Genomic DNA, 15,597 nt, shown 5'->3' on the forward strand with positions numbered 1-15,597 from the left:
TCATCTTCCTTTCCCCTGTTTCACCCGAGACCCCTGGACCACTTCTCAATCACATCCAATACCCTCTTCCCTTCCCTCAGCACGTTTCCATCATCAGCAGGAGACTGGTTTGGGCTTTGTTACCTGCTCTCTTTCCTCTCAAGCCTCCAAAACTTTCAGGTGAAACAGTAACTTAGTTATACCCCTGTATATTTACTCCTTGCTGTTCATAATGTGGTCTCTCCATATTTTGGCCTTGGTAGACACCTCCATTGAGTCCTTAAGCATGACCCTGAGATTCCAATCACTTTTGCTTTGAATTTTCTCCAACTCAAGTTTTTTTTGCAATCACGAGATACTTTATGGCTGTTGCAGGTTCCAGGATTTAAATGTTTTAGTAGGGTCAGAAGTGGGGGTAAAAGAGGGGGAGGTGTGGCATTGCTTGTCAAGGATAGTATTACAGTGGTGGAAAGGACGATGGATGAAGACTCGCCATCTGAGGTAGTTTGGGCTGAGGTTAGAAATAGGAAATGTGAGGTCACCCTGTTAGGAGTTTTCTACAGGCCTCCTAATAGTCCTAGAGATGTAAAAGAAAGGATTGCGAGGATGATTCAGGAGAAGAGTGAAAATAATAGGATGGTTGTTATGGGGGACTTTAACTTTCCAGATATTGACTGGGAAAGCTATAGCTCGAGTACGTTAGATGGGTCGGTGTTTGTCCAATCTGTGCAGGAGGGCTTCCTGACACAATATGTAGACAGGCCAACAAGAGGTGAGGCCATCCTGGATTTGGTTCTGGGTAACGCACCAGGCCAGGTGTTAGAATTGGAGGTAGGTGAGCACTTTGTGACCACAATTCAGTGACTTTTACTCTAGTGATGGAGAGGGATAAGTGTGCACTGCAGGGCAAGAGTTACAGCTGGGGGCAGGGAAATTATGATGCGGTGAGGCATGACTTAGGATGCGTGGATTGGAAAAGTAGGCTTCAAGGGAAGAACACAATCGATATGTGGAGCTTGTTCAAGGAGCAGCTATTGGGTGTCCTTGATAAGTATGTACCTGTCAGGCAGGGAGGAAATGGTCGTGTGAGGGAGCCGTGGTTTAATAAGGAATTGGAATCCCTTGTAAAAGGGAAGAGGGCGGCCTATGTAAAGATGAGGGGTGAAGGTTCAGTTGGAGCAATTGAGAGTTATAAGGTAGCCAGGAAGGACCTAAAGAGAGAGGTAAGAGCAGCAAGGAGGGGACATGAAAAGTCCTTGGTTGGTGGGATTAGGGAAAACCCAAAGGCTTTCTATAGGTATGTCAGGAATAAAAGAATGACTAGGGTAGGAATAGATCCAGTCAAGGATAGTAGTGGGAAGTTGTGCGTGGAGGCTGCAGAGATTGGAGAGACACTGAATGAATACTTTTCGTCAGTATTCACTCAGGAACAGGACATTGTTGTCGATGTGAATATTGAGTCACAATTAATTAGAATGGATAGCTTTGAGGTATGTAGGGAAGAGGTGTTGGAAATTCTGGAAAGGGTGAAAATAGATAAGTTTCCTGGGCCTGGTGGCATTTATCCTAGGATTCTCTGGGAAGCAAGAAAGGAAATTGCAGAGCCATTGGCCTTGATTTTGATGTCCTCATTGACTACAGGAATAGTGCCAGAAGACTGGAGGATAGCAAATGAGGTTCCCTTGTTCAAGAAGGGGAGTAGGGATAACCCTAGTTACTATAGGCCGGTGAGTCTCACTTCTGTTGTGGGCAAAGTCTTAGAGAGAATTGTAAGGGATAGGATTTATGAACATCTGGATAGGAATAACGTGATCAAGGATAGTCAGCATGGTTTTGTGAAGGGCAAGTCGTGCCTCACAAACCTTATTGAATTCTTTGAGAAGGTGACTAAGGAGGTGGACGAGGGTGAAGCAGTAGATGTGGTGTATATGGATTTTAGTAAGGTGTTTGATAAGGTTTCCCATGGTAGGCTACTGCAAAAAATACGGAGGTATGGCATTGAGGGTAAGTTGGAGGTTTGGATTAGGAATTGGCTGGCTGAAGAAGACAGAGGGTATTAGTTGATGGTAAAGGTTCATCTTGGAGTGCAGTTACCAGCGGTGTTCCGCAAGGATCTGTTTTGGGACCATTGCTGTTTGTCATTTTTATAAATGACCAGGAGGAGGTGCTAAAATATTGGGCGAGCAAGTTTGCGGATGATGCGAAAGTCGGTGGAGTTGTTGACAGTGAGGAAGGATGTTGCAGGTTACAGTGGGATATAGATAAGGCAGAAAGGTGGCAAATGGAGTTCAATGTAGATAAGTGTGAAGTGATTCACTTTGGTAAGAGTAACAAGAAGATGGAGTACTGGGCTAGTGGTCGGATACTTGGTAGTTTGGATGAGCAGAGGGATCTTGGTGTCCATGTACACAGATCTCTGAAAGTTGCCACCCAGGTAAAGATTGCTGTGAAGAAGGCATATGGTGTACTGGCTTTTATTGGTAGAGGAATTGAGTTCCGGAGTCCTGAGGTCATGTTGCAGTTGTATAAGACTCTGGTGCGGCTGCATCTGGAGTATTGTGTGCAGTTTTGGTCGCCATTATATAGGAAGGATGTGGAGGCACTGGAACGGGTGCAGAGGAGGTTTACCAGGATGTTGCCTGGTATGGTAGGAAGATTGTATGAGGAAAGGCTGAGGCACTTGGGGCTGTTTTCATTGGAGAAAAGGAGGTTTAGGGGTGACCTGATAGAGGTGTACAAGATGATTAGGTGTTTAGATAGGGTTGACCATGACAACCTTTCTCCACGTATGGAGTCAGCTATTACGAGGGGGCATAGCTTTAAATTAAGGGGAGGTAGGTATAGGACTGATGTTAGGGGTAGATTCTTTACTCAGCGAGTCGTGAGTTCATGGAATGCCCTGCCAGTAGCAGTGGTGGACTCTCCCTCTTTATGGGCATTTAAACGGGCATTAGATAGGCATATGGAGGATAGTGGGCTAGTGTAGGTTAGGTGGGCTTGGGTCGGCGCAACATCGAGGTCCAAAGGGCCTGTACTGCGCTGTATTTTTCTATGTTCTATGTTCTATGTTTACGGCACCATAAAATGCGAGTTTATAATAAATATTACTGGTATGTTCAGATCTTATGATGTTAGCTCTGTATGGAGGTGCCATTGATTTCCACAATCATGTTGCTGTTTGTTTGGTCAGGTTTTCCTTTCATGGACTGCAGTTGCTGTTCCAGAATTTAGTTTTGCTGGACTCTACAGTCAAGTTTTGTTCCAGATGAGATTGATCTCATTTCAAGTGGTTGAAATCTTGGCATTTACTGTTTTGTTCCAAAAGCGCTTCCAGCTCATTTTAAAAGTTCTGGTTTTACATTCTGGATTCTTTAAATTCTATTAAAATGTTAACCTTCTGTTTGTCCAACATATTTTCTCCTTCATAACCCACTCTAATGACTTTGTAGTCTCGCCAACTATTTATGCCTTTTTTTAAAATCTGGACATCTTCCAGTTCTGCCTCATAAGACCATAAGACATAAGAGTTTAAGTAAGGCCATTCAGCCCATCGAGTCCACTCCGCCATTCAATCATGGCTGATGGGCATTTCAACTCCACTTACCAGCATTCTCCCCATAGCCCTTAATTCCTTGTGACATGAAGAATTTATCAATTTAAGCCTCAGTGCTTATTTGCTTTCCTCTATATCCTTCTTGAGTTGATTAGCTTCTGCTCATTCGTTTATTTCAGAATGTATTGGCTGATGAGTAATTTGCAGCTCCCGCTTGTGTGTGTGCTATGCATTTCTACTTGTTTTGCAGGTCTGTCATTTCTTCCAGCATTGCTTTGAGCTCAAGCTGATGTTTCTGTAGCTGTTCCTGCTGAGCATGAGCTATTTGTGTGCAGGTTCCTCCTTCACAGTGGGCAATCTTTTCTTTGAATTGATGGTAGAGAGCTTGTAATTCATCCTGAAAGTTGGGCAGAGATACCTCCTAAAGATTTAATCATCTCAAAGTTTGATGGTATCCTGAGCTCGTGGTTGAGACTTCTTTTCTTTCCTTCGCTCCCTAGCAGAGATCTGACACCTGATTCTAAAAAAAAGTGTGAAGCATTCTGTTCTTCTTTCATAGTTATTGAATAATCAGCTATTTCTGTTGTGTCTCTAATGTCTGACTGATTCTATGGATTGTAACTAACGTGAGGTTGCAGCATACTAATACACCCACAATTACTGGTCCAGCAGGTGGCATGATCACAGCTGATGTTACTACAGGACAAGTCTGATCCCAGACTGAAGTCTGGTGTTGACAGATCTTTCTTTATTGAATGACATGGTTTGACAATAAAACTGCACATGTGGTTGCAACAATAATATAGAAATTTATTATGCAAAAGGAATGAATAAAATAGAACAAACCAAGCTGTTTACATATAACAGTCTGAAAGATTTCAGAACACCGAGCAAATGAAAATCCCATTGTTTCCCAATGCCATCACTCTGCAGTACTCAAATACCAGAGATATACAGGACTCAAGTACCAGAGATACCCTTCTCTATCACATTTCCAGGTTTGACTGAACTGTCTCTTGAGAGCTTGATAGCCTTTTCTTTGATTATTCACACAACTGAGCTTAATGTTTCAAAAACAGAAATTACTGGAAAAGCTCAGCAAGTCTGGCAGCATCTGTGGAGAGAGATCAGAGTTAGCATTTTGGGTAGACTGAGTTCTGAGGAAGGCTCACACAACCCAAATCATTAACTCTGATCTCTCCACAAATGCTGCCAGAGGTGCTGAGCTTTTCCAACAATTTCTGTTTTGGTTTCTGATTTACTGCACCCACAGTTCTTTTGGCTTTGATCAAGCTTAAACCTTCTTAGCTTCAAATAACCAAACACTTCTGGTCTGCAATTTTTAAACTCATGTACACTGAGGTATCCAATTTTCTAACTCCAGGGGATACTTGAATGATTTTCTCAACCATTGGTCTAACATGTGTATAAAGAACTGTTGCTGAATGTGAAGTAGAGAAGTATTATGTTAATAAATGGTGTCATGTTGATATTTTTTGTTACTTAAAGCAGTGCCCAGAAGGGTAGATAGCATAGGAGACATTAGGGGAATCATTATGCAAGATTGGAGGGTCGGTGTGGACTTGTTGGGCAGAAGGGCCTGTTTCCACACTGTAAGTAATCTAATCTAATCTAAAAAATATCTTAATGTACCACCATACACAATAAGACCGTACAACCATAAGACATAGGAGCAGACATTAGGTCATTCAGCCCATTGAGTGTGTTCCACCATTCAATCATGGCCGATAAGTTTCTCAACCCCATTCTCCCACTTTCTCCCTGTAACCCTTGATACCCAAGAACCTATCTATCTCAGTTTAAATATGCACAATGACCTGGCCTCCACAGCCTTCTGTGACATTGAAGTTCATAGATTCATCACCCACTTGCTGAAGAGGTTTCTCCTTATCTATGTTCTAAAAAGTCTTAGTCTCTCCTATCAATGGAAACGTCTTCCTAACATCTACTCTGTCTACACCATTCAGTATTCTGTAAGTTTCAATTAGATCCCCCCCCTCATTCTCCATCGAGTATAGGCCCAGAGTCCTCAAATGATTTTCAAATGTTAAGTTTTTCATTCCTGGAACCATTCTTGTAAACCTCCTCTGAATCTATTCCACGGCCAGTACATCCTTACTGAGATATGGGGACCAAAACTGCACACAATACTCCAAATGTGGTCTGACCAGAGCTTTATAGAGCCTTAGAAGCCCATCCCTGCTTTTGTATTCAAGCTCTCTCAAAGTAAATATCATCATTGCATTTTAGATTAGATTAGATTAGATTACTTACAGTGTGGAAACAGGCCCTTCGGCCCAACAAGTCCACACCGACCCGCCGAAGCGCACCCACCCAGACCCCCACATTTACCCCTGCACCTACACTACGGGCAATTTAGCGTGACCAATTCACCTAACCTGCATATTTTTGGACTGTGGGAAGAAACCGGAGCACCCGGAGGAAACCCATGCAGACACAGGGAGAATGTGCAAACTCCACACAGTCAGTCGCCTGAGGCGGGAATTGAACCCGGGTTTCTGGCGCTGTGAGGCAACAGTGCTAACCACTGTGCCACCGTGCTGCCCTTTATAGCCTGCCACAGGGAAATCCCACAGGCAGTACATGTCCACTGCTTTGAACCCGCAACACTCCAGCAAAACCTTCTTTGTGTTCCCAACTACTGACTCAACCTGTAAGTTTACCTTGAGAGATTCCTGGACTAGAATTCTTTGCACTTCAGATCTCTGAATTTTCTTCCCATTTGGAAAACAGTCCATGCCTCTACTCCTCCTACCAAGGTGCATGACCTTACACTTTCCCACGTTGTACTCCATCTGCCATTTCATTGCCCATTCTCCTAACCTGTCCAAATCCTTCTGTAGCCTCCCCACCTCCTCAATGCTATCTGTCCCTCTACCTGTCTTTGTATATTCTGCAAACTTAGCCAGAATGCCCTCAAGTTCCTTCATCTTGATTGTTAATATATAAAGTGAAAAATTGTAGTCCCATCACTTGTCACTGGCTGCCATGCTGAGAAGGACCCTTTTATTCCCACTCTCTACTTTCTGCCAGACAGCCAGGCTTCTAGCACCTTCCCCCAACACCATGGGCCCTTATCTTACTCAGTAGCCTCCTGTGCAGCACCATGTCGAAGGCCTTCTTGAAGTCCAGGTAGATAACATCCATTGGCTCTCCTTGATCTAACCTGCTCATTACTTTCTCAAAGAATTCTAGCAATTCCTGAAAGATCACCACTAACGCGTCCATTATCTCTTCAGCTATCTCCCTTCGAATTCTGGAGTGTAGTCCATCTTGTCCAGGTGATTTATCCACCTTCAGGCCATTCAGCTTTTCTAGCACCTTCCCCTTGGTGATGGCCACCATACTCAGCTCTGTCCCCTGACTCTTTGAATTTGTAGGATGTTTCACATGCCTTCCACTTTGAAGACTGATTCAAAGTAATTATTCAGTTCCTCAGCCATTTCATTATTCCCCACTATTATCACTCCAGCATCATTTTCCAGTGATCCAATGTTCACTTTTGCCTCTCTTTTGCTCTTTATATATCTAAAGAAACTCTTACAGTCTTCCTTTATATTACTGGCCAGCTACCCTCATATTTAATCTTCTCCCTCCTTATTTGTTTTTTTGTTGCCCTCTGTTGGTCTTTGTAAACTTCCCAATCCTCTGGTTTCCCACTGCCCTTCGCCACATTATATGCTTTTTCTTTTGCTTTCATGCTATCCCTGACTTCCCCAGTCAGCCATGGTTGCCTCATCCTCCCTGTACCATGTTCCTTTTGCCTCGGGATGAATCTTTGCTGTGTCTCCTGAATTACTCCCAAAAACTCCTGTCTTTGCCATTCCACTGCTAGGCACCTCTCCCAGTCAATTCTATCAGCTCTTCCCTCATGCCTCTGTAGTTGCCTTTATTCAGCTGTCATACCAACTCTATCTTGTCCCTTTCAAATTGCAGAGTAAATTCAATCATATCATGCTCACTGTCTCCTGAGGGTTCCTTCACCTTAAGCTCCCTTATCAAGTCTGCCTCATTGCACAACATTAAGTCCAGGATTGCCTGTTCCCTGGTGGACGCACAAGCTGCTCCAAAAAGCCATCCTGTAGACATTCCACAAATTCCTTTCCTTGCAAACCACTACCAACCTGACTTTCCCACTCCCCCTGCATATTGAGATCCCCTATGATCACTGTAACTTTGCCTTTCCTACACATCTTTTCTATGTCTTGGTGTAGCTTGTGCCCCAGCACCTGAGTATCGTTTGAAGGCCTGTACATGGTTTCTTTACCTCAATTCTACCCACACAGATTCTACACCATCTGACTCTACGCCGTTTCTTACCATTGATTTAATTTCATTTCTTACTAATAAGGCAACTCCACCCCCTCGGCTCACCTGCCTATTTTTTGCGATAGGATGTATATCCTTGAATATTCAGCTCCCAGTCCTGACACCCTTGCAGCCACATCTCCATGATGCCCACCGGGACCCAATTTCGATCTGCACCACAAGCTCATTTACCTTAGTCCACATACTGCGTGCATTCAGATATAACGCCTTCAGTGCTGTGTCAACCATCCCTCTTCTCATTGTCATTCATCTGTCCAGTGTGCTGGAAGTTTGATTGCTAACCCTTTCCATACCATCTGTCCTATTTGTGACTGTGCTGGAGATTTTAATACCCTCCCCTGAGTTCTCCACTCTTACCTCCTCCTTTAACTCGGGCTTTCTAATTTGCCCGATAACTGAACTCCCCCCGCCACCCCCCCCCCCCACCTCCCTATTTAGTTTAAAGCCCTGTCTACGTTCCCTAGTTCTGTGATTTGCTGGAACTCTGGTCCCAGCAATAATGTGTAATATAGTTAATAGCACATGAGAGGGAGGTGATATAGAAGCCACTTCAGTCATATGTCTTCACCTGACATACAGAAGAAGCAAGGTGTGGATCCAATACTACAACTAATTCTACAATGGGCAATGTGGGCAACAAAACAGCCACTGCACGCTGCATCTCGGGGAGATGGGAGTTATCGTATTACCACAAGGCATTTTCTTGTTTTGGTACAAGAACACCCAAACGTACCCCACTTACAATCATTCTGGTGCTTCCCCCTGCAGGGGCAAGGTTAGGATTGGTTGAAATTTGTAAAGAGAAACAGCTAGTGCTCAAGTTGAGGAAAGTACAAAAGACAACTTGATGTAATACCTAAACAAGTATTCTGCCACATTTACCTGAATGCCTCACCATAATCCAGGGTGAGGCATGGTGAGTGTGTAGGACATGCTGTAGACTCCAAAAACAGACTCAGGGCTTAGTCAGTAACATTGTTACCCCCGATGGAGGGGGAGCTATGGAATTGGGGAATGAATGTACAGATACACCTGTGGATTAGAATTGTCTTCAATGCTCTGGCTGTCATATATTCATTTTATATCTAACATGCCAAAATTATTGTACAGAAGATGGTAATAGGGATGCAGAATTAAGACAACAGGGCATGAAATCAGGGACTGAAGGACTAAATAGTGCAGACAGTTTGACCCATTGCCTGGAAACCTGACCAGGATAGACAGGTGATAGACAGTAAAGGAAAAGGATAACACTACTGCACTGGCCTAGGCCATGGAGCCATAGGGGGGAAACTGTTGGAATCAATTTAGATTTTGGACTGGAAAGACTAAATGCTATTTCCAGATTAAAAGCAAAAACAGATTTCAACTTTGTGTCAAATAAACCCTGTGCATCTTAAAGGCTGCAGGTTTTCTACAGTAATTAGGAAGTAAGGTTCATTTAAAAAGAGCTTCTAAGAAGGCTTTGGGGTGGAAGGGGGAAACTGGTAACATTACATCTCGGGAAAGGTTGATTATTCCCTGTATTGGTGAAGTAGATTTTAGCAACATTAACTTATGACATAAAATGGACACATCTCTCAGCCTGAAGGAAGACTGGAATTTGGATAACACGATGCTAATTGGATGACAACACTCAACTTTCTGTATACTTTGGAGTTTACTTTGGTTTAAAACTGAAGTGGATCCCTCCCTGGGTTGCTTGAATAAACTGATTATAAAATCTGTACTCAATGATGGATTATTAGACATTACGATAACAAAACTAATCAGGAATATGGCATATGTTGTTTTGCAATTTGAGACTGATCATAAACCATTCATGCTCTAATCAACCAGGTTTCAGGGACCTTTTGATCATGCACAGGATTAGTGACTAGTAAGAGTTAATAAGGATGGGAGTTTTAGTTGTTTGAGGCACAAAAAAGATTGAAGACAGAAAAAGAACTTCAGTCAAAAAAACGAATTAGAGACCTGTATCAAGTACAGGTTAACCTGAGTCATGAGTTGGCATCTTCGAGGAAAATAATGAGGACTGCAGATGCTGGAGATCAGAGCTGAAAATGTGTTGCTGGAAAAGAGCAGCAGGTCAGGCAGCATCCAAGGAGCAGGAGAGTCGACGTTTCGGGCATAAGCCCTTCATCAGGAATGAGGAAAGTGTGTCCAGCAGGCTAAGATAAAAGGTAGGGAGGAGGGACTTGGGGGAGGGGCGTTGGAGATGTGATAGGTGGAAGGAGGTTAAGGTGAGGGTGATAGGCTGGAGTGGGGTGGGGGCGGAGAGGTCAGGAAGAGATTGCAGGTTAGGAGGGCGGTGCTGAGTTTGAGGGAATCAACTGAGACAAGGTGAGGGGAGGAGAAATGAGGAAACTGGAGAAATCTGAGTTCATTTCAGGGTGAGGACCAATTCAGTCAGTTTTCAGGGTGAACTCGGATTTACCTTTTATCTTAGCCTGCTAGACACACTTTCCTCATTCCTGATGAAGGGCTTATGCCCGAAACGTCGAATTTCCTGTTCCTTGGATGCTGCCTGACCTGCTGCTCTTTTCCAGCAACACATTTTCAGCTCATGAGTTGGCATTCCAACATGGATAGGCTGAATATCACTGTTTTTATTCAGTATTATTTACTTAGACCTGTTATGGTAAACATAACAAATTTTGTAAACCTTGCAAAAACATATTTGTACCTGGAATGATTTTTGTAGTTAATCAGGTCGAGTAAACTTTAAACAGGCTTTCTCAAGCTCAGTCTATCACTGGAATTGACATCAATCTTACAATTAGAGTTAAAGTGACCTTACGAATTTTTCTAGCAAGTCTTTCTGCAAAGCTTGACAGTTTTCTTTGTTAATTCCCCATGTGAAAATATCACACAATGAGCCCTTTACACAGCATCTGCTCATAAGTTGGTCAATAGACTCTGCAGGCTCCTGTTTAAGTGAATTCTAGTTGGTGCTTATGGATGTTCAATCTGACTGACCCAGTCTTCTCCTTTTGGAGATATCTCAGCTGTTTGCCAATTAATCCTGATGTATTAAAACTATGTAAACTTTTCAGTTGCTAAACAAATCTTTATGTCTTGGTCTTCCTGTATCGACATGACCAAATCTAGAAAACACGGGCTGAATCTTTCCAGAATTTGACTTAAGTGTATACCTTGGTATGTTTCATGGTGGGTTTCTCTCTGTGAGCTCTAGCATGTCTTCTTGCTGTTCTCCAGAATTCACTTTGTTACTTCTGTGGCGCCCTACTTGTTGAATTTGGACATACTCACCACTCCCGGAACTTTGCAGGATTCCTGGTGCTCATGCCAGTTTTAAAGCCCAAACATATTGCCAATCAAACATTGCCAGCTCGGTGCAGCCCTTCACCAGATACATATGGGAAGGAAACTGAAAAAAAAAAGTTCTGAGGGCACAAATATGGAGTGACTTCTTTTTTATTGCAAATTTCACATTTGTAAGTGTATTGTTATACCTGTCCTTAGTGCCTTCCTATCCTGGGGTCCTGTCTAAAGGGGTGTTACTCTTTCACCAGCGCAAACTCCAACTGCAATGTACTGCGAGGCTCCATCGCCAGACTCATTCCAACCTCAGAACCTCACCTTCAGGAGGACTATCGTCTGCTCCTGGTGAAAGAACAGGCTGCAATATACCCATCACCCGAGAGAATGTGTAACCATCAGGCCTGATTCCAGAGGGTAGCCTTGTCTCCCAGCAACCAGCCTTGTAAGATATTCGACCCTACAAACGTAGCAGGAACCTGAGAGTGCTCTGGGATACAGGCATCCCAGCAGTTCCCAGGGTGTCTGGTATAGACCTCTAAGATGTGGAACCATTGATCACAGATGACTTGTGTAGTGATTGGAATGGGGTCAGCCAGGTCGACCTCAGAGAATATGAGGTCCCTGAGTGGGGCTGGTCAAATCAGGGAGCCCTGGCTCACAGATATAAACAGGAGTGTCAGAGTTTCTGTTCACTCTGAGAACTGGCTCTGAGGGAGCTGGGACAGTCTCAATTACTGTGCATGTGTTAATAAAGGGTGGCTTAGTGATGCGAGGCTGGCCTTTGTGGAGTTATTTCAACTGGCACATTCATGAAATGTAATTGTTTCCAGGTCATTAAGTCACGATACGATCCTCTCAATGCTATAGTACCCTGAACCTCAGGGAAGTCAGCTATGTTGGTGAGGCTTACAGCTCAGGCTGCAGATTGAGAGATCCCACACAGGTCGTCAGTGGATCCCTGGAAAGAGCCAGCTAAGTAATCGAGGCCCCGTTCCCCAAACCTCCATGTTCCCACTTCTGTGCACTCATGTAACACCCTTGCTGTTGAGTGCACTAGCATTGAGCTTCACAAACAGATATTGCTGGAGAAACCCTTCAGGGTTTGACAGCATCTGTACAGAGAGAGAGAGAGAGAGTGAGAGAAGCAGAGTTAAAGTTTCAGATCCAGTGACCCTTGGTTAGGACAACACTGAGTTTCCCCACGTTCCCACATAAAAGTTCAACACAGCCATTAGTTTGATGCCCACATGGACAGACGGACACCCACTCCTTCAAGCTGCAGATCTGGCACCATGCCTGTGACAGTGTCTGGGGACACCCTCAGTCGGTGAAGACCCTGTGTCTCGCTCTTTTGAAAGAAATAGGTGATAGAGTCTGGGTGTCCCGTAAGGAGCTTCAGGCCTGACCTTTTGAGGCTGTTCAGAGCTGCCCAGAGGGTGCTGCTGGTATTTGCTAGTACTCCTGTTCCTCTTCCATTTCTCTGTGTCTGTGTAGAGCTGCGAGCACAGGGATGGTGATAACCCCAGCTGTGGTGGAGCCTTTGGTGACGGTTTCAGTGACCCTGCATGGGGAACATTCCAACTAGAATGGCCCTTCAGTAATGTCAGCAATCACATCACTTCCACACAACGGTTTAGCACAGCCTTCCAGACTATGTCTTTGTAGCTATTTGCCCTTCCCAGTCCGCGTTTCTGATACAAGCAAGGATGGAGAGTAATGAGTTCCACTTGACACAGGGAGTCACAGCCACAGCCAAGTAATCGAGGTCCCACCCCCCCCCCCCGCAAACCTCCATGTTCCCACTTCTGTGCACTCATGTAATACCCTTGCTGTTGAGTGCATTAACATTGAAATAGATATTGCTGGAGAAACCCTTCAGGGTTTGACAGCATCTGTACAGAGAGAGAGAGTGAGAGGAAGGCAGAAACAGAGTTAAAGCTTCAGATCCAGTGACCCCTGGTTACGATAACACTGAGCTTCCCCATGTTCCCACACACCTCTTTAGATTAACATGTCATCTCCCAACATTATCCCTGAGCCCTGGGACTGTGGCTTAGTTGAGCCTACCATTGAGCTGCACTGTTCCCTCTAATTAGAATGGCTGTGACCATCATTGTCCCCCGCTCTCAGCTCCCCCACAGTATCCCATGTCTTCCAATGTGCTATTGTTTCCCCACCTTCGCGCTTGAGGTCCCCCTGCCCTTCACAATTATTGCCCCTCTGTATCCCAGCATGTTCCCTCCAATCCCTGCCATAGTTGTGACCCCTTTTAACCCCCTGTCTCTGTGTGTGTGTCCCTCCAACAACATTGCAGTGAGCGCTGCCAGTGCACTACAGTGCAGGACTGTACCATGAATGGATCTGAGATGTACCAAGGGGGTGCTGTGAGCTTGGTACATGTCCTGTGCCAACTTCCACGGATGGGGAGTACAGGCAGCCACTGCTCACGGAGTACATCCTGAGACCTTAGTGACCGTTGTCTAAGATGGAGGATTGGTGCAGCAAGTAGCGAGCTGAAGTCACCAGGTAACCACTAGGTAACTACCAGGTAACCACTAGGTAACTACCAGGTAACCACGCCAGGGATCTGCTTTCTATCTGGCTGGTGGGAAAATAGGAAACTGCTTATCAACAAAGTGATACTGGGTAATAATGGAGCACTTAAAGCCTGCAGCCATTCACTAGCAAAGTTCATCTTGTCGTACAAACCTGGTTTGAAGGATCAGATTTTCTAGTCATTGACGCCTTATTTCATGCTAATCTCACGTTATCGTCCCAATTGACTCATCAACATCCACATCATTCAGGAGCTGGGAAGGCTCTGCCTCATTGTTCTAAACGCTGCTTGAACATTTTGAATTCTTTCAGGAGGTCTGCTGTGTCCCATTTGAAACTCGGGAGTCTTATGGACATTTTAACAAAATGCCACTAACCTTCCCTTCTTTGTCTTTGATCCAGCACACACACTGACCACGTGCCTTTTGCAAGTGAACTAGCTTCTCCGTAGGAATTTGTCTGTTTACCAGCAAACTGTGTATTCAACACTCTCCAAAGCTGTGACAAGCAAAGATACTGAGGCTTGGCTATGTATTAGCACGATATGGGACTGTCAGCCATGTCTTCTACCTGTAGATTAACATGCTTACTTACTGTTGAAACACGATAGGTCCCATCAGCATAATGTTTACCATCACTCTGACCTATCACAATTACCCCACCACCTTCACCTACCTATTGCTTTCCCAGCCACCTTCTCTCAGCCCCATCCCTCTCCCATTTATCTCTCAGCCCCCTTGGGCACTCCCACGTTCCTGATGAAGAGCTTATGCTTTAAGTGTCAACTCTCCTGCTCCTCGGATGCTGCCTGACCTGCTGTGCTTCTCCAGCACCTCACATTTTGACTCTGATCTCCAGCATCTGCAGTCTGCACTTTCTCCCAGTTGTTTACCATGTCATGTTAATGATAATGATCCAATATTCAGTCACTTATCAGGAAATGAATAACTCCAGGGATTAATTTATTTAAAACTGTGGAAGACATTACTAGTTATGGTGCAGACACCACAGAAAAGCAATTGATTTCTGTTCGTGCAGCTTGCAAACCCACAACAGCCTAACTGTAGAGTGACGACATTGGAATCCTTAAAGACATGTTCCTCATACACCACTTGACCACCTCCATTCAGTCTCCAAGCATGACCCTGAGTTTCCAGTCACTTTAATTTTTCAGCCCACTCTAACTGTGACCGTTCTGACTCCAGCCTCCTACATTCACAGGAAGCACAAACAACACCACCTCAGCTTCAATAACTCACAGGCAGAAAACCATGTCCTCCAATTATTTCCACTACTCCCATTTCTTTCAGTCAGTATAATGCTTGATATTTACAGCTATTTTTGGCTCACCTTATTTTATTACTTATTCGATTCTCATTCCCTCTTGCCATTTACCGTGATCCCACCCTTGGTCAGATTTCAATTACTCCCCTCCTCCAGCAGGTTTCCCATTTTGTTTTCCCTCCCTTTCCCTCTCCAGCACTAACTCCTCTCCTGTACTTGCTTCAAAACTCTTACATCTTTAAATTCTTTCAATGTGACAATGGGTAATTCTGTTTCTGTCTCCGTGGATACTTCCTCACCTGCTGAGTATTTCAGCACATTAACAACTCCCACGTGTACTGTGCGTGGAGTGTAATGGTTGCCTCATAGGAATGTTACCTTGGCACCAAGCCGCAGATAAAGCTAATAGGGTGGGTGACCTGGTAAAATGGAGAAGTTTTATGGACTGGCTTTGAAAAGATGGGAGGTTTAGGGTAGGAATCCCAGAGACTTGACAACTGATGGAGAAACAGGATATTGAACAGGATCAAACTGTAGGAACTCAGCGTAATTGGAGGACTGTGTGGTTA

This window comes from Hemiscyllium ocellatum, chromosome 24 (genome assembly GCF_020745735.1).
Source record: "Hemiscyllium ocellatum isolate sHemOce1 chromosome 24, sHemOce1.pat.X.cur, whole genome shotgun sequence".
Classification (NCBI taxonomy): domain Eukaryota; kingdom Metazoa; phylum Chordata; class Chondrichthyes; order Orectolobiformes; family Hemiscylliidae; genus Hemiscyllium; species Hemiscyllium ocellatum.